Source organism: Triturus cristatus, chromosome 4_1 (assembly GCF_964204655.1).
Source record: "Triturus cristatus chromosome 4_1, aTriCri1.1, whole genome shotgun sequence".
NCBI classification, from domain to species: Eukaryota; Metazoa; Chordata; class Amphibia; order Caudata; family Salamandridae; genus Triturus; species Triturus cristatus.
In genome coordinates this window covers 144,672,035-144,694,886 of record NC_140585.1, presented here as the reverse complement: position 1 = coordinate 144,694,886, position 22,852 = coordinate 144,672,035, and the positions used below count along the sequence as shown (strand labels likewise).

Sequence of the window (22,852 nt, the reverse complement as noted above, 5' to 3'; positions counted from 1 at the left end):
CAGGAATGATCTCAAGACCTGGGTCTTCGACTTAACCTCAGCTCCCATCAGGACCTGCAGCCCCCCTCCCCCAGCGCCCTGAGCCCCTCACAGGCGAGCAGTCACTCACAACACAGTTTTGGATGGAATGCTTGAGTTAATCTCTGCCACTGGTAATTACTCAGGGCCTCATCCCAATTCATCGTTATTTTGCACACCACGCCACCTCAGTTTGGACGGAGCTATATGCAAATCAGTCTTGACCTTGCTCCAAAGGGAACAAACAGTCCGACCCAAACTGCCAAGGTAGGTCCTCCCTGAACCGGAACACAAGCAATCCAGGACCCGTTTCGCCCTTGCTGCATTTGCCCTCCTAAGTGTACCGGGTATGACCAGAAATGGGCCTCAGGGTCACTGTGCCACTGGAACCAAGCTATACATGGATAAAAACTGGCCCTAGGCTCTTGTGTTCCGGTGCAGAGAGGACCTGGTCTGGCAGTTCAGGCTGGACTGTTCCCATGAGGAATGGGGTCAAGACTGACTTCAATATGGCAAGGTTCAAACTGAGGTGGCATGGTGGGCAAAAAATGATGGATTGTGGTACTTAGAAATTGTAATGATAAACCATTTCGGGAATCAATTTAAATAAAATGTTTTAACATCTCTATTTTACTCAAACAGGGTCGATCCCTGCTTGGTGGTGTTACTCCGTGACAGACCTTTGCCTACAAAATTGTAATCACAAATCTATTTCTAAGTTCAGTCCATAATGAGAGTTTTAATTAGTTTTAAGGATTTTATTTTCATGAAGAGGTCAGTAAAATTTCTTTATTCAGTTAGTTCAAAATATATGTCAAATAACAGAACTGATAATAAAAATAAAGTTAGATCAAATCGTAACAACAATGCATCAAGCGCGTTACATAAAGGAAAGAATCCCTATTCTAGGAATGGAACAAAAACAGTGTTAGCCATTGTGGCACTCTTAGTTCCTGTGGATGTTTCTAATCGTATTTCTTTTGAACAGCTTGGTGTAACTCTTTTTGGTGTTTCGTTTATCTGTCCCCTCATTGGCAGATCCATTAATGAAATCACACTCACTGGCCTGATCTTCAATAATTATATTTTCTTTTCTAGGTTCGAGTATTCATCCCCATACAATGGGACAACAGCACCTAAGGTCACTGGTATTGCCAGTGCTTCAGGATGTGTATTCAACTGGGTTATTTTCTGTATCAAATCATCTCTATTCTTATTTATTGCTTCTCTTTCTTTTTCTTGGCGTACCCTCTCCATTATTGGTTCGTGCATAACCTGTGGAACCAGAGGTGTTCCCAGAACCGGAGCACTTGGAGTAACTCTATTGGGTCCTTCCTGATAGGGTGGTGGATTTTTCATTAAAATGTCACCCATAAACTCATCTTCTGATTCCCCACTCCCTGTCCTTGGCAAATGTTTGGTCTTTTCTGTACATTTACTTCCTGACTGTTCCTCAGTCATTAACACAGGATTCAGTCCTTCTGCAATCATTGCTTGTCTCCACTGCTTCATCTGATTTTCTCGAGAGTCACGCATCTGTCTGAGAAAAACTCCTCTATAACCCCTACTACTTCTAGATCTGTCCCGCTCAAACGCCTCAGTCTCCCATTCTTCTAATGCCGCATACTTTGTTAGTCTGGGTCTGGGCTCTAATTCATTCATCCGTAATCTCAATTCATGAAGAATTCTCCCATTGAACGTACCATTTTGTGGAAAAACTAATACTCCATCATTCTTTGTGTATTCTATCCAATTTTCTAACCATACACAGGTATAACACCTCTCTCCATCATCATAAAGTAGGCAGGTGTCTTCGGTGGTGGGATAATAATTCCCTCTCTATTCTTAATGGGTTTATCTTTCTTCAAGTAATTTTTAATTTTCTGCATAAACAACTTTTTTCTCTTTTCTCCATACATTTTGGGTAATCTTTTTAAATACTCGTCTCTAGCGAATCCCAAATAACTCCTATCTGGGCGATTCGCTATTAATGTTGGATCTTATTTCCACATACAAATTCCACAATCCAGTACTATTACGGCTTCTATTTTGAAAACCAATAAGATTCTTGCTCACATTAGAGGTTTGACCAATCCTACCGCGGCTTATTTCTTCTGGCCAATCAAACTCTGGTTCACGCTATTCATCTAGCCAATAGTAGCGCGGCCTTTTGTGATGTCAGTATCACTCCCTACTACTGACCCCTCCTGTACAAATTCGCATCAGTCACACACCCGCTGTTTCAACCAATCCCAGCACGGTCCTATGTGACGTCAGTGCTACTCCGGCAACTGACCCTCCCTTCACAAGGTAAAACGAAAACTTATTTTCTTACAATTTTGCGTCAACATTTTCATTAATAACAACATAAAAACATTTGCTACTCTGTCTGTTCAACTAAACCACAAATAAACTTACTCCTTTTTCTGCAAGTAAAACCTTCCGTTTACCCTTCATACACTACAAGTAAAACTTTTCCGCTTACCCTTCACTAAAGCTCAGACGAACCTGTTATTCCTTCGGTATTACCCTTTCTAGGTGATATAAGACTAAAGTTTCACCAGCGAACTCTTTTGCTATCACTCACTCTCAATGTTATACGAAAGAGAAATAGTCCCTAATTTAACACTGCCAGCCCTGCATAGCTTCTCAGTGCTATTCCAACAGACGAGTAACCTCACTGCAATATGGTTTCCATTTACCACCTGTTATTCACTTCCCCAGAATTCTCCAGACAACATAAAACAAATTTCAAACAATTTTGTTAAAACATAAAAATCAATACTCAAATATTTATCACTCAAAACAAACCCTAAAAGCCATAGCTCTGCTACCAGCAAACTGATCCAGCGGGTTAACAACCTGTGACACTCGTACACCAAATACTAACCTGGGCCCATAAACACACATTCATTTAGACTATGAAACTCCGCTGGAATCAAATTTGTCAATGGATCATTTAGTGGCGGTGATGGTGATAAAGACATAAATTTATGATCTGACCATTGAAATAACCAAAGACTCGGCAACATTTGAAATGTTTATCTAGTTAAATCAAGTGAGCAAAATTACAGTATGAGCTCAGCATTTCCAAGGAAAGAAATCAAACAGTCTAATCCCTAGTCACCTATCCAGAAATAAAGCTCACAACGACAGTGACCTGAAAAGAACGGATAGAAAGATCAGTACAATGACATACTACACAGAAATATATTTACCTAGAATGGTGTGGAAACCAACCCCTTAGCCAAGGAATTGGAAGGGCCCCCTGGGACCGCTCAGGTGACAAAACCTCAGGACAGGATAGGTGACCTCTTCTAGATGTGACGCCTTCTTCTGCATTCGTTCAGCTCTCGGACAGCATCCCAGTGTCTCGTGTGGTCTCTGTGCGCGAAAAACATTGTGACTAACTACACTACCTCAATTATACATTTCTATGCTCATGTACCACCCTCCAAATGTTTCAACTTTATGAAACCCCTAATTCTGATTGGTCAGTGCAAGGGGAGATGGTCATCACACCATACTAAGTTTTATTAATTTTCTTTAATTTCTTTGTTTAATGTTCCCGCCCATTAATTATTTTCCCATGCTTTATTTTCCCACCCGCATTTCACATCTTTATCAATAAAAAGAATACATCTAACATTTGTTCCATTCAATATTCAGGATGTTCAGCAGGTTCCCAGGACATGTTGCAAAGGCGTCCTTGGACGGGATTCAAGAATCCGTTCATGGCTTTTGGGCTTGTTATTACTGCGCTTGCATGGAAGTCACACATGGTACAGGCTTTACTCCCGCTCGGTGGCCCTAATACGAACTTATGAAGAGGTCAAAGAAAACAAGCATATTAAAATCAAAATAAAACGATTTCACTGTATACCACCTATATCTACTCTAATTCCCATTTACTCAATTTTAACTTCCCACGCATTAGTATTTAGTAAATACCTTCTTTAGTTTCAGGCAAGCAGATGCTATGCATGTGAGCTTTCAAGCGGCCATATTAGATGCGATTGTGCAGGTGCAGAAATTTCCCTCCATGCAATGACTTAGTCATACTACGTAGATGCAGTTGACGCATGCGCAATACAGATTCCTGCGTTAGCAGCCATTTTAAGTTCCATATCGGGTTACTTGTTAGTAAAACACATAGGCAAGCTTCTTTTCTATACTATAAATGTGAATAATGTGGTGTATATTAGTTCAAATAACGAAATTAGTACGGCATTAGGAGTTATATGAGAGGATTGCTTTCGAGCAAGTCTCTTTTGAGCGAGTCCTTGCTCCATCAACCCTGAGGAAGATGCCCTACCTGACCATGCCCTGCCCTTCTTGTTCTTTCAAAGTGGAGATCTCTCGACATCTCCGTTTGTGCCCACGGGATGTACTCTGGCTCCTATAAGAGAAACCATGTCCGGGATAAAAACTCCGCCCAAATCGAATGTGTCACATATAGCGTATTCCCTGATCCAATAGGAGACGTGGGATTCTAAAACGAAAAGCCAGGAAGAAGCCCCCAGAGGTGTGTGCCTCAAGGACTACAAGGAGATGCCAGAGCAAGACAACAGCACCGGACAGCACGCCGGAGGACTCAGAGTTCAGACCTGGACGGAACGGAGCAACAAGACTGTTGCAGTAGCCAAAGGACGCAACACAGAAGCGGAAACCAGGAGAGCAGAGTCCAATGAACCGCAGGAGGACCGAGAAACCACACATAAGCGAGCCTCGTTCCTGGAGGAGCATGGCTAACAGAGGTACGGGCGCGCCTATGGGCTTTAATGGGGAGGCGGGGAGCTGACTCTACTTAATCGCCGTAGTTAGCGAATCTCCCTGCCTGCAAAGCCCCTTCCCTCACAATGGTGACTGGTTCTTTATAAGGTGCTGTGGCCTGGGAGCAAATGACATGGACAATCATTACGGTTTTAAGGGGCATTTTACTGTTAACAAAGTTCTGGAGGATATAACTGTTTATCCAATGTTCTTCCTTCCTGGATCTGGCCCTCTTCTTACTGTGTCAGTTTGTTAGATTGGCTTCCTCCAGTTCAGGGACAGCAGGCGGTCCTCCGAATATAACGGAATGAACAAAAAGAAAACACAATGAGGTGCTGTCCGGTCTGTACTACTGCTAGCGGGAAGAAGGAATATGGGGAATTTGCACCCGTTGTCCATCACCAGTGGCTGTGCAACATGCGGCGCATCACAACTTTTGCATACTTTGTGTGCACGGCGTTTTAGCACTTGTCACCCTGTTTTGGGCACCCCCCTCCCGTCCCATCTAACGAAGAGCTATGTGCTCTCGGCTCCCTTCTCCAGAATCCTCTGAACCGGGCTCGTACCTGTGAAACCCATGCTCCTCCAGGAGCGTGGCTGGCCAACTTGCGGTGTAGGAGAGGGTCCGACTCCCTCTTGGGTTCCGCTCCGGTGTCCTCTGTGTGTGTCTCCTCTTGAGTGGGGAACACGGCGTTCTCTGGTGCGCGGGCTGCTTCATGCTTTTCGGCATTTCTCCTTGGTTCCTCCTTCAGCTGGTTGTTACACAGGTCTGGTACGTCCAACGTCTACTGTGGAAAACACACCCACTTTACGTTGTTTCCTCACAGATACTCCGCATCCATTGGGGCACATGACAATGTCAGGTGGGGGGAAGACTCCTCCGTCACAGGCAGGTCCTTAAAGGTATCATACCGATGTTCGAGAGCTGTCACCAGAGGGGACTGAAAATAGAGGAGACGAGAGATAACAGAGAGGAATAGTTCAACGTCCTCCTCCTCAGCTCGGGTTCCGTTAGGCATTTTATGACAGGTGCATAAAACCCCATCACTTCTTTCCCTAAAAGGTTTTTTAATGTTGTAGATTGATATTAATGATGTAGTTTGTAAAAGGTATCTATTAGGCTGGTTTACGATGGCTGACCAGAATGGAAGCAGTAGTATGGTAATCAGTGGGATAGTATTTCTAGAGTGTGATTGGCTCAAATGTCATTGCTTTAATGTGATTGGTCAGTAAACAGGTTTAAATAGGGAGTAGCATCCAGAGACGATTACCGCTTGGGATTTATCGAGCCCACGGAAGGAGAGAGGATCGCTGTGAAATAAGATTGATAGGTGAGTAAGATTATGGGAAGGTCGACTGCTAGTAGTTTTTGTTAGAGGATATCTTGAACTCATAACAGTAAAATATAACATTATCTTTATTAAAAGTGGAGGGACTAATAGTCTTTCTTTGGTACTTTGTGCTTTTGTTGTCGCAGAGTGAAAGATTTTGAACTTAGTGAAAGGAGGAGGACTGAAGGATTTCAGAAAAATAATAATTGATTATTTTCAAGGTATGCTTCGAACTCTTGACTGTCAGTTAACAGATTGAGTATGTTTTTGAGAATAAAATGTTGATGGGATATTTCAACCATGAACTGACTAGTGGATAAGTCTGATCACTGGCGTAATTGGTAGGTGTGGAAATAATTTGTCTTACACCTTGAGAAAAATTTGGAAGTTTGGGTGTTCGAGACCGAGTTAGGGATAATTCCATTCCAGAGAAATAATAATTGATTATTTTTAAGATATGTTTTGAAATCTCAAATGACAGTAGTTGAGGTAATGGATGACTTTAGCTAAAAACAGTCTAGTTAAATAATATTTTTTGGGTGGCAGCATTGTGATTAATTATCTGGTTCTTGGATCTTGATTTTTTACACAGTGATTATCTTTTGAACATAGTGAAAAGAGGAGTATTGAAGAAATTATGAGAAATAAGAATTGATGGAACTCAAGGTAGGTTTGAGCTTTCCCATTGTTCACCTCCTGATTTTAGTAAATACTGCTAGGTACTAATTCAATGGGGACCTTTTGTTTTCTTATTATTTTTTAGAGACATAACAAGGAATTAGGTGTGAGACGTTTCTATTTCAAAGATCAATTTAGGTTAGTGCGACCTTTGTTAATATAAAAGTAAGGAGTTCTTGAGTAGCCTTAATTGGAAACTATCAATGATATTAATGTTTAAGACAGGTATTATTCCTCATCCATCACAGAGATTTGGGGGCACGCTGTTAATTAGGGACCAGTAACATTTCATTTTCAGAACAAGAAGAGGGATCTTTATTATAAGAACATAATAATTATGTATGTATTTATGTAGACATAAGTTCATATATCAGGGTACACTGGTTCAATGAGTAACTTTAGGGAATGTGATTTTCTAACATGTAAGAAAGGGAGATGGATGAATTCTTTTAAACTAAATGGAGAAGAGAATTTTCAATACATGTTTCATTTCCCATTGAGTATAGATATCTGGTTGCGCGCCGCAAATTTATGACACAAAGTATTCGATGTTTAGAAAAAGAAAATAATTCTTCTCTCTAAAATACAAGGTGTGTGAATTTTAACAATCATTACTATAGTTTATTGGAAACTGTTAATTTATTAAGTTTATAGAAGTCACTGTTGCCTTTTTCATTTGGTGAGGGGTGCTATATATCATTAGTATAGGAAGTGTCTGTATTAGAATCAGGTCATTTAAACTAAATGTTTGTTGCATCACATGGTTTTGGTATATTGTGAGAATCGGGTGTAAATTGTATGTTTATTTGTTTATTATTACAGCCCTGATGAAGTCCTAAGGGAAGGACGAAACGCGTAGGCAGAAAGGCTGTTGATCTATAGAAAATGCAACTGTGATCTACAAATCGATTTTGTATTGTCGATTGAAGCAACTCGTTGAAGAATCAGCAAATTTGAAATAAGAAAAAAATAAAAGGTTACTGAAACCTGAAGGAAAGATTTCATGGACTCTATTTTTTGATGTTCCTTCCTAACTGTACTCTTTTGTTGATTGTGGTTTTGATGACAGTGAACCACAGGAAGTTGAGCATCTAACATTTTTCAATTGGGTGGTACTGTATGTGTTAATTGCGCACATTGTGTTCCCTTACTGTCATTGTTCTCGGAGTCTTTCCCTAACAACATCAGACCCCAAACGTGGTTATTGATTCAGGTTCCGTGTTTTGTGGCTTTTTTCAAGGCTTCTGAAGTGAAGAAGACTCCAGGTGGGGCTTCTGTTCTGATGAATTGATGGGAAGATGCCAGAGCTACACTCTCTTTATAAAAAGGAGGAACCTATATGTGTTTTTTTCCAATCATTAAATTCTGAAATAACGAAAAAAAAGCGCCTCCTTCCATCTATCTGCCCTGCTCAGGTCACAAATGGTGGAGAATGGGGGCATAGACTTCCATTAGGAGACAATAATGGGGAATTTAATACAACAACTCATCAAAGGGCAGGAAAAGCTGGAATGGGCCCTAGAAAGACAGATGGCATCGGGACAGGCCGATAGAGACCTCTTTAGGGACACTATGGTCCAACATGTGGAATGTATCCACAAGGTTGCTGAAGACCAGGTTCAGTTGACCACCCAGTTGCAACACCCTAATACCTCTACTTGGTTCCCGAACATCTCTGTACAAAAATACATACTTGTGGAAGACCACAACACATTTCTCTTGAACTTTGAGAGAGCAGCACGGGCCTGTGGCTGGCCAGTAGCCAAGTGGCCATTTTTTGTTGCTCCCCTATTAACCAGCGAATCGCAAGCCCCCTACCAGGTGGCAAACGAGGACGGTAATGCCCCTTATGGTGAAATCAAGACACTCATACTCAATCACTTAGGTATGGACACAGAAGCCTACTGTGTCAAGTTCTGTAAAGAAAGATGGTCACGTGGAGATAATCCCAAGACACTGTCTTTAAAGTTAAAAGCAGCAGCAGAGAAGTGGCTAAGACCCCACGAAAACACAAAAGAAGACATAATGGACCTCATCTACTTAGAGCAATACTTGGAAGCATTGCCCTACCCAACGCAAAAATGGTTACAACATCACACTGACTTTACTGTCGGACAAGCTGTTGAACTGGCAAATAAATTTTCCCTGGCCCAACCCCGGTCTTTCCCTGGGACGCAGAGAAACCCCATAAACCCAGACCACCCGCAAAACGTGAAAAGAAACCAACAAAACCGACACTAGAGACCCCTCCCAAAACCTACCAACACAAGACCGAGATTGTACCATCGCGTGGGCCCCAATGTTTTGAATGTAGTAACTGGGGACACATCGCTCGGTTCTGTACGCAAAAGAAAGCGACAGATGAACCCATGGACATTAGTTATCTCCTAAAAGCTGAACTGTATTCAGAGGAACTTGGGGCGAGTTTTTATGTAAGTCTCTCTGTCAACAAGAAACAAGTAGTTGCTCTTTTGGATTCAGTGTGTCGTCAATCTGTCATCCATTCTCGTCTAGTAAAAAAAAAAACTGCTGGTACCTGGCCTAACCATACCGATACGGTGCATACATGGGGACATAAAAAGCTATCCCATAGCTGAGGTCCCCTTTGAACTACCCAATAGCGCTCTTATGGTGCTTAGATTAGGCGTAATGGACAGGCTACCAGAAGAGGTCATCATAGGGACTGACAACCCCAACTTCGCAGTGTGGTGTAAAGATGCAATAAAAGATGTTAGGCTGTCCCTGAGCTTACTAACTTAAACGCCATGGTCCTCTGATCGCAGCTTCAGGTTCGCCCAAAGCAATGGCCCCACGCTCTGGTTTGCGTGGGAACAAGCCGGAAAGACCCATCCTTCTCCGGCACACCCATGTTTCCAAATACAGAATGACCTTCTCTATTGCGTAGTGAAACCAGGGGATCCTCCACAGCTACTCCTTCCCAAAAGCTTTCAAGATCAAGTTCTTTTCATTGCCCATTCTCACCTCCTTGCAGTCCATAGCAGGGCCAAGAAGACTAGGCAAAGTATCTAGAAACATTTTTTTCTGGCCCAGCATCCTTGCTCACATTTCGAGGTTCTGTCAAGAATGTGAGGTGTGCCAGAAGAAAAACCCTTACAAGCCCCCTGCCATACCCCTACTACCTCTTCCCATAATAGGAATCCCATTAGAGAGGGTGAGAATAGATCTGATTGGCCCTCCCTAAGTCAATAAAAGGAAACCAATACGCACTATTCATTGTAGACTGTGCGACAAGATATCTTCACGCTTTTCCCCGTAGCTCCCCAACCACAACCAACATAGCGGAGAAACTGGTGGACTTCTTCTCCAGGGTAGGCTTTCCCAAGGAAATCCTGACAGATCAGGGTACACCATCCGTTTCACGCCTCATGCAGCAAGTCTGCAAATTGTTAAACATTACTCACATCAAAGCCTCAGTATACCATCCCCAAACCGACGGTCTCTGTGAGAGGTATAACGCAACACTAAAGTTAACCCTTACAAAAATGTTGGCCAGTGAGGGAAAAGAATGGGACCTACTCCTGCCCCTTGCCCTCTTTGTCATTCGAGGACAGAAACAGAGCAGCCTTAGTTGTTCTTCATTCAAACTACTGTATGGCTGCCAACCCAGGACGCTTCTTGAAATGACAAAGGAAGTATGGGAGCAGGAGAAATCAGTAGAAACCCAAGAGCTCTTTGTTATATGAAGGTTCTGAAATTGAGATTAGGGAAGTTGAGGGATTAAGCTTATTCCAACCCGGAGAAAGCCCAAGTGAAGCAAAAAAAACGTTTACGATAAAGGGAAGAGGTGGAGAGAACTGCAAGTTGGTGATTGGGTCTTAAAATCGCTTCCCCTGACTTTCACAGAAGGGAAAACAAGCTGGAAGGGTCAACATAAGGTAATAGAGACAATAGGACGTACCACCTATTCCATACAAATAAGTCCCAAAAAGACCAAAAGGTACCACATAAACCTACTAAAGAAGTGGATAGGACCCTCTCCCAAATCTACAAACCTCCTACAACTCCCTCACCCCAACACCTATTCTCCCCTAGAGCACCTGGATGTTAATGATGCACTCACAACTCCCCAAAGAATGGAATTGACGCATGTTTTACGTCCCTTTTCCGGTATCTTCTCATATATCCCTGGTAGAGCATTCCATAATCACTAAACCCGGGGAAGTGATAATGCAACGCCCTTATCGAATACCTGTATCCCGAAGGCCCACCATTGACAAAGAAAAAGAGAACATGCTGGTAATGCGTGTCATACGCCCATCACAAAGCAATTGGTGCTTTACAATAGTCCTGGTCCCAAAACCGGACTGCTCAATACGATTATACATAGACTGTAGAGCCGTAAATGCTGTCTCCAAGTTTGATGCCTATCCGCTTCCGTGAATCGATGAGCTAATCGAGAAACTTGGGGAGGCCCAATACATTTCCACATTAGACCTTATCAAGGGTTATTGGCAGGTACTCCTGCGGGAAGAAGATCAGGAAAATACAGCCTTTGCCACCCCAAATGGTCTGTAAGAATTTACAGTAATCCCACTTGGGTTACACGGGGCACCTGCCACATTCCAGAGGGTCATGAATACAGTCCTCAAGGGACATCAAGAGTACACCTCCGCCTACCTGGATGACATTGTAATATTCAGCCCCTCGTGGGAGAAACAACTTATACATTTTCGACAGGTTGTTCGTGCCCTCGAAACAGCGGGTTTCCACATTAATGCCAAGATGTTGAGAATGGCATATCAAAAAGTAAAGTACCTGGGATACATCCTGGGAAAAGCCGTTCTAGACCACAAGAAGAAAAAATTAAGGCCATCATAGACACTCCATTAAAAAAGCCATTATCTCAGCCAAGGCCACCTACTTTTCAGCAAAAATCACAAAGTTGAATAACAAATCAAAGGACATCTTCGTCATAGTGAATGAGCCATCCAATGCTGAGAGAATCCTCCCCAAGCCCGTTGTCACTCAAGACCTGTGTGATTCCCTGAACAAACACTTTTTGGAAAAAATTGTCAATATCACAGCCAGTATCTCTATCTCCTGTCCCAAGGAGGACTCCCCAGCCACGATATTCAACTCCCGCACCCTTGACCACTTTCCACTCATAGATGCTCAGTCTCTGCAGGTTCCACTGGCCAGGGTGAAATCTGGTTCACCAAGGGACTGCTGTCCCCCGCAGATCTTAAAGGACGCCTGTTCGGTCCTTTCTCTCCCTATCCTGACCTTCCTAAATGAATCCTTATCTCAGGGTAGAGTCCCCAAAGCCTTCAAGGATGCAGTCCTAGTCCCCCTCCTAAAAGAAAACAGGAGCTGACCCCCCAAATCTCTCCAACTACAGGCCCATTTCTCTGCTCCCCTATTTGACGAAGGTCCTTGAACCTCATGTAGCAACGTGTCTGTCTAAATTTGTCGAGCAGTCTGACTACTTGGACCCCCATCAAGCAGGGTTCCGCCCTGCTCACTCCACTGAGACATTAATTCTTGCAGTATTGGATGCCCTAAGAGGAAATGCTGATAAAGGAATCCCTCAGGCCTTGGTCCTTCTGGACCTCTCGGCCGCGTTTGACACAGTCGACCATGCCATCTTAATGGATCGTGTCAAACAGGCCGGCATCCGTGACTCGGCCCACAGTTGGATCAGGTCCTTCCTCAGCGACCGCACTCAAGCGGTATGCTTAGCCCCTTTCACTGCTCCTAAGCTACCCACAACATGTGGGGTCCCTCAGGGATCCTCGCTGTCCCCCTTGATGTTCAACTTGTATCTGATACCCTTGATTCAGTCCTCGAAGGAACGTAAAACTATCACCTTTAACTATGCGGATGATCTCCAGTTGATCTTCACAATAGACAACTCCCCTAAATCAATTCGGGATTTCCAGGGTACCATGCTTCACATTCGACAGTGGATGGACCAAAACCATCTGAAGCTGAACCCCGGTAAGACCGAGCTAGTCCTGAACGGGAACAGCCAATTCCTCTGGGGCCCAACACTACTGGCCTACAGGACCTGGTGCTCCCCCATCCCATCCTCCTCTGTAAAAATTCTAGGGGTGATCATCAATAATGATCTATCTCTAAAGACTAAGGTAGGCACGGTTGTGTCCTCCTGCTTCTTCCAGCTCTGCAGGATCAGGAAGATCTGTTGCATATTCAACCACTCTGCCTTGATTCAGATTGTAATAGCCCTGGTACTGTCACACCTGGACTATGCCAACTCTATATACCTGGGCCTTCCACTCTTCCTCAGCCAGATTGATCCATCAGCAAATCTGCCAGACCCTTCCTAATAAAACTCCACTGGCTCCCCATCCCCCAACGCACTGCATTTAAGACGGCCTGCATCATCTTTAAGTCCCTCCATGGCCGCAGCCCCAAATTCATCAAATGCCTTCTTCCTAGGTACATCCCCTCCCGCAACCTCCGTTCCGCCAACCTCCAAGTCCTGGCCACTCCGCCTTTTAAGCTTCAACGCCAGGGCGGACGCAGGTTTGCGACTCTGGCTCCCAGACTATGGAATTCCCTTCCGTTGGAAATCCGTTCCTGCAACAACCTCCCAAACTTTAGGAAAATGCTTAAAACTTGGCTATTTACACAGGCCCACGTGTAACTCCTGCTTGGTCCCGGCACATGTTAGAGCTAGCGCCATGAAACCTCCCGGTGAACGTGCGCTCTACAAGAAATTATTAACTTTAACATTCCCAACTACCAAAAGAGAGGTCAGGGCTTTTCTCAGACTGCTCGGGTATTACCGCAGGTTTATACCTGGGTATTCTGACATAGCCACTCCCCTAATAAACTTCATCGCAACATCCTTTACATCGCATGTCATTACAATGCAGCCCTTACATCACATGTCCCTACAACGCATGTCATTACAACGCATGTCACTGCAATGCAGGCATTACATCACAAGCCATTACAACGCATACCATTACAACTCATACACTATCTGACACTTACCCTTCTGTTGCACTCACTGGCGTTAGAATAGTAATTTTTACCACTACACTATCCAACACTTACCCTACTGTTGCACTCACTGGAGTTAAAAAAGTAATTTTTACCCCTACACTATCCAACACTTACCCTACTGTTGCACTCACTGGAGTTAGAATAGTAATTATTACCTCTATACTGTCCAACACTTACCTTAAATGCGATGTAATGGTATGCGTTGTAATGGTATAATGCGATGTAATGGAATGCATTGTAAACGTGGTTTCTAAAAATGCGATGTAATAGCATGAGATGTAAAAGAATGCGTTGTAAAGGATGTTGCGATTTAAAAACTGTGTTGTAAAGGCATGTATTGTAAATGTATGCGTTGTAACGCCATACATTCGTTCTAGTGTTCCACGATTTCAACAAGTCCTTTATCCTCCAAACTGACGCGTCTGACCTAGGATTGGGGGCTGTACTTTCCCAACTATCAGATGAAGGTGTTTAACGCCCCATTCTGTTTATACCACAATTAAACAAACAGGGGTAACCCTATAACCCAAGGAACCTGGGCTTTATCGACAAAATATGAACAATGGTTCCAAAAGGGGGAAGCAATTATTTATACTTGAGAGAAATCAAACTTCACAAAACACAGCATTAGTAGAACAAAAAAAAGAATTAATCAATATTACACAATGAGTTATTCACAAAAAACCAAATAATTTATTTTTCGAGATTCATTTGAGTATGAACTCATTTATCAATTCATTGAAATATGAACGGAGAATGAAGAAGGCTGTATATACAATAATATTAACAAAAAAGCGACGCAGTGACAAAGTGAATAAGGTGACTAAGTGTAATAGTGAAGATGCAAGTATTTACAATATATATAAGTGATAATCAATAAAATACACAAGCAATTTTTGCAGAGATTCGCAAAAAAACGTCCTCAGCTTGATTATGGAGAAAGGAAAAACCTTGTAAGCCACATGTCCTAATTGTTTTATAGTATATACAAGGAGTTCCAATTGATACGGGACTGTAGAACCGTCAACGTTTCGACCCTATAGTAACCAGTTGTTGTGCATAGTCGTATCGGGTCTTCTTCAGGACATAGGTGTTGTATAACAGCCTAAAATTCAGGAGACAAGACAGATTTTTCAGATTGCAATTATTGCCACTCGATTCCAATCCGAAGGCACTGCCAGAAAAGTAGATGGTCCAGATTCGTCTTAGTCTAGTTTTTTAGGTTTTTCTTTCTTTATACTCTGATTGCAAGGACCTGACTTCAGGGTAGAGGTTTGGATTATAGTGCTGTAGACATCAGGACACAAGTTCAGCTGATGTCTTTCGTATTCATCTTCTAATTACAGGGAGTCCGTCTGCTGCATGCATGAACTTGAGTAAGTTGGACAGGCCCACAGGGGCCAGACAGGACAAGATTTTGTGCGCCACACATAAAGCCTTAAACTGAATGTGTTTTTCTACAGGCAGCCAGTGCAGCTTAGGGAGCAGAAAGGCCACTGAGCTAGACTTTGGGAGTGCTACCAGCAGCCGCGCAGCAGCATTCTGGACCCTCTACAGACGCTTAATACTGGCCTTATTAGCACCCAAGTATAGGACATTTCCATAGTCCAGCCTGGACAGGATTAAGGCCTGGACTATGGTTTGTCGTACTTTAGGGGGAAAGAAGCCTATCACGGGTCTTAAACCCCGTAAAAGCCCAAAACACACCCCAGCCACTGTTTTAGATTGCGCTTCAAACGTCAGACCCTGTTCAAGCCATATCCCTAAGTTCTTCACAACCTTCTTGGGAGAGGGTGCAGGTTTAAGACGCTCGGGCCAGCACTGTTCGGACCATAGTTCACGGTCCTTCCGGAACAGTAAGATCTCTGTTTTGCTGGCGTTAAGCTGCAAGTAATTGGCCGCCATCCAATCAGCCACTGCTAAAAGGCATGGACAAAAAAAAACACATGCAGGTCTATGGAAACTGATGACACAAAATGGCAGACACAGTAGGCTCTACCACCCTCGAGTTAGTTTATTAACAACTGCAGTGGTTTTTAGATCACTTTTTTACTAATTCACGGGCCACCACTGAGTTATAAAAGTGCATCCCTGTCTCCAGGTGTATGCCCCCTCCATCAAATGAAGTTTTTGGAGGGCGAGGACGTCCTATGATGAAGCATGACACCAGGTGGTGTGTGAGGCCAGTCCTTCACTTTTTGTGAGATGCCCCCAGTGGACGCGTATCTTTAAAAATCCTGTAGGAATCCCTATTAGGGACAGCCCTATTTGTGTTTACATGTTGTATTGGAGACTAGCTAGTCCCTATGCCCTGTGCCTCTAGTTCCCATCCCTAGATAATACCTAGGGATAGTGTGTGTGACTATGTGAAACACACACACTGATCAGACAAAGGAGGTATAACAAAAAATTAAGAAAACTCTACCATTAATTCAGCAATGCTAAAAACGAAAATTAAGTGAGGTAAAAACATTTTACACCCACAAACACCCTCTCAAAGCATCAGCTATGATCCCACCAATATACACTTTTTGTAGAAAAAAGTTAATTACATTTTAAAAGAATACATTTCTCATTGAATTACAATGCCATCCTTGGCCTAATTGGTGCTTTGAAACAACATATACCAGAGAAATACTTATTTCATGTACCCAAAGACTAGTACTGTATGGATGGCCCATTGGCAGGCTAGGCCACATGGTAAAATAAATGAATGGTACACATTAAACAAACATGGCGAAAGTGTACTGAACTGTGTAACATTTTTCCTTTATAAAAGATAAAAAACTAAATGCAAAACAAACTAGGCCCCTACTGCAAGCCCAGGCCACCCATCACAATCACATTTAAAATTTGAATACAAATATGAATAAATACTGTTACATGCTCTCTATCAAAAAAATCAAACCCTTATACAAAGATTTTGAACGTACTTGTGATGTCACACAAACAAAGTCCTTGAAATCCAATAGTATGTATATGCAGTAGTAATTTCACACAAAGAAAGTGAACCTTTCACTTTGAAATCCAAAAGTGACCAGGAGATGGCCAAAGCACTGGTAGAAACCTTCTGGAGAGGATGAGGACGTTGGAGCTTTTGCAAAACTTCCTTCCTGTTGAAAAAAAAGTAAAATAAAAAAAAAGCTTTGCAAACTAAAAAACAAAGTGAACGGTTCATGCAAGTAGAATTTTCAATCGAAAAGCTATTTTCTAGTTGACTTAGCTGCTTTTCGGGTAGAGAATCTGCATCAGATGCAGCCACTCGTGCTTACCTGCATCATAAAAATGGCGCCAGAAGGTAACTGTGGTAACTGAAAGTCACGTTAGCGCCCAGCAAATCTCTCTCGCTAGTGGCCGGCAAATCTCGCCTGCACATGCAAGCACGCATCTATACAAGTCTTAGGCGCACCAACGAGTTTATAATTCCACCACACCTCAGATAGCGATATTTAGCAGGAACTATCATCCATATTTCTAATAATCCATATTTGAAAAGCGCAAAAATATTGCCCCTTAAAGGAGTCACGGTGCTGGGGGCCATAGGGGAGACTAAGTGACCTATTGCCTAGAGTCACATGATGCTGAGCTGAGCTGCCGCTGGCATCAGGGAACCAACCATGAGCCCCGCGCTCTGGAGTCAGCCGCTCTAGTCGCTGGATATCAGTATTTAGCAGAAACTCCACATTATAGGGTAGAGCGAGTTACCCGAATTCTGCCAACTCTGCAAGCAGAATTAAAATTCTGCCCGGGCCTAATTCAAATACCATCCCTAAATCATAGATGTAGCAAAACAACAAATACCACAGAAACAGTTGCTTCGTCACTCAATGCCCACTGGTACTGGCTGAATGGCCCATAGATAGACTAAGCCACATGGCCAAATAAATGAATAGTGCAAATTTCACACACATGGAATAAAGGTACTTAACTGTGCAACCCTATTCCCTCATAAAAGCTGAAAATTTGAATGCAAAAAAATAGGCCCCTTCTGCAATTCCAGACCAACCACGACAACCACAATCAAATTTGAAAAATTCCTGAAAGATACAATATATACTGGTGCATGCCCTCTATCAAAAAAACACCCTTATCCAGAAGTTTATTAACTTACTTGTTGTGATGTCACAAAAACAAAGGATTTAGAAATACAATAGGATGTATAGGATTTATATTTTGGTGGATGGGATATCCATCACCGCTGTGACGGAGTAACCCGTCCTCCGAGATCTAAATCAGGCCCAAAGTCCTTAAAATCCAGTGATATATGCAGCAGGAATTGCAAACAAAGAGAGTGATCCTTTCACCTCGAAATCCAAAGGAAAGTGACCAGGAGATGGACAAAGCACTGGGAGGAGCCTTCTGGACAGGAAGGAGATGATGGAGTCCCTGTGGCTTTTCCTGTTGAAAAACAAATTAAAGGAAAAACTACCTAAAACGTCCGTTTGAGTAGAAAATCCAATCAAAAAAGTATTTTCGTGTTGATTTAGCTTCTTCTTGAGTAGAAAATCGACTTGAGAGGGAGTCCTTACTGCCAGTTTTAGAAGATGGCACTGGAAGACTCCGTGGAAACTGGAAATCACGCAAGGAGTTGGCAAATCTCACTCGCGCTCGCAAGCGTGCATTGCCGAGCCTTGCGTTGTTCCGGTGAACATCACAAGGCTCAAACAGCAGAATAATTCCGCCAAGTGCCGATTGGCAGAATTTGGCAGGAGTTCCGCGTCACAACTATAACACGGAGTTACTAAATTCCGCCAATTCTGCTGGTGGGGTTATAATTCTGCCCGGGCCTAACAATAACATGAATATATTAGATTCCTAAAATACACGCAGCTTCATAAAGTCAACAAATAAGACTAGTCAGAGATTGCTAACCAGTGGTCCGCGACCCCCGGGGGTCTGCAATGCCTACTCAGTGGTCAGTGACTGCAGAAAATTTAATAAATATTAGTAAATTCATAAATTACATACACATAGTAAATCAAAATTGTGGAGGGATTTTAAATCGGAGGCCAAAAATGAAGTTGGAGCAGCTCAAGTAGCGCAGAGTGATGTGGCGGGTGTTGGCCTCACAGAAGCACTGTCTGTTCTGAGGGAATTACAGAGGCTGCCTAGGAGCTTAAAAGATGAAGAGAGATGGGAGAGCCCACTTTATGGGTTTATCTCTGAAAAATAAAAGCACCCGTCGAAAAACACCAACCTTCTTATTAGAATTTCGATTTATGTTTGTGGGTTAGCAAAAATATTTCTTAATTTCTATATATACTTGATGTATTTCTGAAGTTTGAGCATTGCTTTAGATTAACACCTTAGAACTTATTCAAGTGAGTGCCCAGGGCTTCCAATAACCCATTCAGTGGGGGGAGGGGGCGTCAACAGAAATCAAAAATATTAATAAAAACAACTATGTCACTAAGATCGTTAAATGTGAATCATTAATGCATGCCTCGAATACTGGACCCATCATAAAGTAAGCAGTGTAATTCAACATAAAATTATATGTCGAAAACACAACACCAAAGCACAACCAATAGCAGAGAAGTGAAATAACGAATAAAAACTACACTTCCCTGACCGGGAATCGAACCCGGGCCGCGGCGGTGAGAGCGCCGAATCCTAACCACTAGACCACCAGGGAGCGTGTCTGCTAGGGACTTTTCAGAGCGTAATGACTATAACAATGCGGTCCCTGTGACGCCACTTGTGAGTTTGGGATGGGGGTGCTATTTATATTCACAATCCTACCAATGCTTTTACACAAAACCCAAAAAAGAGGAAAGTCTCATATAGCAGCGAAAAAAAACTGTTTTGCAGACTACAACGTAAGGAAATAGACAAAACAAAGAGGCTCTTAGAAGAAGAGACCGAGGCCTGGGTGACTGGGAAAAGTCCAAGGATCTCCATTCAGTGAAAGCTCTTAGCTGTGCAGAGAGACCTCACCTGTGCAGCGTTCATGGATCTGCAGTCAGTGAAACCTCTTAGCTGTGCAGAGAGACCTCACCTGTGCGGCGTTCAGTGATCTGCATTCAGTGAGAGCTCTCAGCCGTGAGCAGGACGGACCTCACCTGTGCGGCGTTCAGTGATCTGCATTCAGTGAGAGCTCTCAGCCGTGAGCAGGACGGACCTCGGCCGTGCGGCGTTAAGTGATCTGCATACAGTGATAGGAACACGTGTGAACGGGGACCTCTTATCTGTGCATCGGTCACTGGTGTTAAGTGAGATTCCTATTAGATGTGAATGTAGAACACTCAGCCGTGCAGGGTCAGTGACCTGGATTCAGTGAGAGAGCTCAAAGCTGTGCAGCTTTCACTCGCGCATATTCATTGAGGGATATTTTAGCTGTGCAGGGTTCAGGCATGAGCATCAAGTGAGATCTCACATGCTTTGATGTTTTCAGTGACCTGCAGTCAGTGAGAGTCTGCTTAACTGTGCAGTGATCAGTGAAATGTGCATTGACTGAGCGATTCCTTGCTCGTGCCGCCCACAGTGATGTGCATTCAGTGAGAGACATGATCCTTGTGCAGCACTTGAGTACTATGCATTCAGTGACAGACATCTTATCTGTGCAACCTTGAATTCTATGCATTCACTGAGAGAACTTTAGAAAAGCTTCCATACCACCGCGTGTATCCAGTGTTGCATTTAGTGCTCGATGCTTATTGGAGGTGAAGGTTCTTCGGAACGATCTACATGGGTTTCCGTAGTGTAGTGGTTATCACGTTCGCCTAACACGCGAAAGGTCCCCGGTTCGAGACCGGGCGGAAACACTTTTTTCCCTTTCAAAAAAGTAACTCACAACAGTTAATTATTTTATTAAACGTAACAGCACCAGTGTTCAACACCCTTTCCTTTCCAATGTCCTTATACATTCAGCTGCTTCAAAGACAGACATCGGACTCTTTCTGTCCCTTTACAGACAGACAGCAGGACAGCCGCTGCCATTCATCACTCACAGGCACTGCACCTGCTGCAGGCACTGACACCGGCAGACAGCAATGTTTACACAAACACAGGCACGAAATGGCCAGACTGAGCATAGAGGGAGACTCGGGCACCAGGAGTGAGTTAAGAGAGTGTGAGAGTGTGAGAGAGTGAGAGACTCGGGCACCAGGAGTGAGTTAAGAGAGTGTGAGAGAGTGAGAGAGAGACTCAGGCACCAGGAGTGAGTTAAGAGAGTGTAAGAGAGTGAGAGACTCGGGCACCAGGAGTGAGTTAAGAGAGTGTGAGAGACTCGGACACCAGGAGTGAGTTAAGAGAGAGTGAGAGTCAGGCACTGGGAGTGAGTTAAGAGAGTGTGAGAGACTCGGGCACTGGGAGCGAAGAGAGAGTGAGAGACTCGGGCACTGGGAGTGAGTTAAGAGAGAGTGAGAGACACGGGCACTGACTGGAAGTGAGTTAAGAGGGAGTGAGAGACTCGGGTGCTGGGAGTGAGTTAAGAGAGTGTGAGATTGGCCCGTTGCATGTGTTTTTTAAGAAACACTTTTGGTGCTAAATATAAGACCCGTGACGGCGCATCACCTTTTACCTTTTGGCTCTAAATTCGCTTTCAGCAAATTACACATTCCACAGTTTTTCTCTCAATTCATTCATCAGCATCTGTCTCACAAATAACAAGTTGTGGTAAAAAAATTCAAAGTTATGAAAATAAAAAGTGGGGTCAGATTTGACATCCCTTTAAATATATGGAAAACAATTCTCCCCTCCCTTGTGGAAACCTACTCGATACATTGTTGCAAACAGTAAATCAGGGGTTTCACCGAGACGCGAGCAGACAAGCGTAGTAAGGATAATAAAACATAAACTGGTAGCGAAGCTCGACACGGTCACCTTGCAGCACAGGCAGGAAGTGTGGTTTGGAATAAATTAGAAGTTTGCTTGTGGTCAGAGGGCTTTGGAGTTCGTTTTCAGTCACTGAGACCCTAAATGTATCAAATGCAGAGAGTTGGACGTCACAGTTGGCCGCGCAGGCAGAAAACATCGATTGATTCAAAGTGGAAACTTCTGTAACAGGTAGAGTCTTTGCTGGTTTTTTAAAAACCCGGATGACAACAGAGGAAAAGTTAGAGCGATGGAAATAAAAGAGTAAAAGGCAAAATAAATTTGAAAAAAAACCTCCGTTTCAAATCTGCTGAATAACAGAAAAATACCTCTGCCGCCCGAATAGGGACTTGAACCCTAGACCCTCAGATTAAAAGTCTGATGCTCTACCGACTGAGCTATCCGGGCTTCTGAAACACTGCCTGACCACTAGTCTCCCTGATTATGTGCACAGTGTTCCTATGGCCATGTTATCTCAAAATCGCCTCTTAACTTTGAGCCAAGTGAGATTTCAATATCACAAAAAAACATTGCACACTCCAGCCCCACTGCAGCCCGCGCCTGGAATCTTACTTTAAGAGTCCTTGGCGCCCAGCCAGTCTGTTTCACAAACCAGCTACCATGTAGCTAGAAGCTGAAACACTCAAATGTGACGCGATGGTGAAGTCTTGAAGTAAGTCAAACTACAGTGTGTGGGAATCAGTTGAGAAAACACAGACCAGGTGACTTCTGACCCAGATGGCATTAAAGGTGCCATGACTCAAATGTGCAACCTTTCTGCACCGTGACAGATTAACAGAACTATCACGACTCTTCTCTGGCACACATACCCGTGCGGGCACCTGTTTACAGCACACTGACACAGGACAAGGGGCACAAAGAGCTATGAACAGGGCTTTAAGTGGGATGAAAAAACTAGGGGTCTCTTAAAGGGGCGTGGCCAATGTGATTAAGGGCGTGGCTTAAAAACACCTAAGCTAAAAATCTGTGCTTAGCATAATGTGCTGCCCAACTGGTATTTTGCTGTTTTGGTCATTGCATCCAGATATGTGATACAACAAGTAAAATCATACCCACAACAAGTCAGTATTATTAGCTTTGCCAATGGTTGTTAGTTGCATAAGATAAATGAGCAGCAACTACGTCTTGTATATATTATTGAAAAAGCTTCCACCTAAAGCCCTGGTGACACCACGACGATGTTGCTGCTCCTGAGTTTCAACAAGAGAAGGGAAATCCAGAGA

The 22,852-nt window shown here is 43.3% G+C and overlaps 2 non-coding genes across 2 annotated transcripts; one reads left to right on the top strand and one right to left on the bottom strand.

The window, feature by feature from the left end:
- Window positions 1–19,356: 19,356 nt before the first annotated feature.
- TRNAE-CUC (transfer RNA glutamic acid (anticodon CUC)) lies at window positions 19,357–19,428 on the bottom strand. Its single transcript has one exon. It is a non-coding gene; the product is annotated as a tRNA-Glu (tRNA).
- A 1,056-nt stretch (window positions 19,429–20,484) lies between these two features.
- TRNAV-AAC (transfer RNA valine (anticodon AAC)) lies at window positions 20,485–20,557 on the top strand. Its single transcript has one exon. It is a non-coding gene; the product is annotated as a tRNA-Val (tRNA).
- The last annotated feature ends 2,295 nt before the right edge of the window (window positions 20,558–22,852 follow it).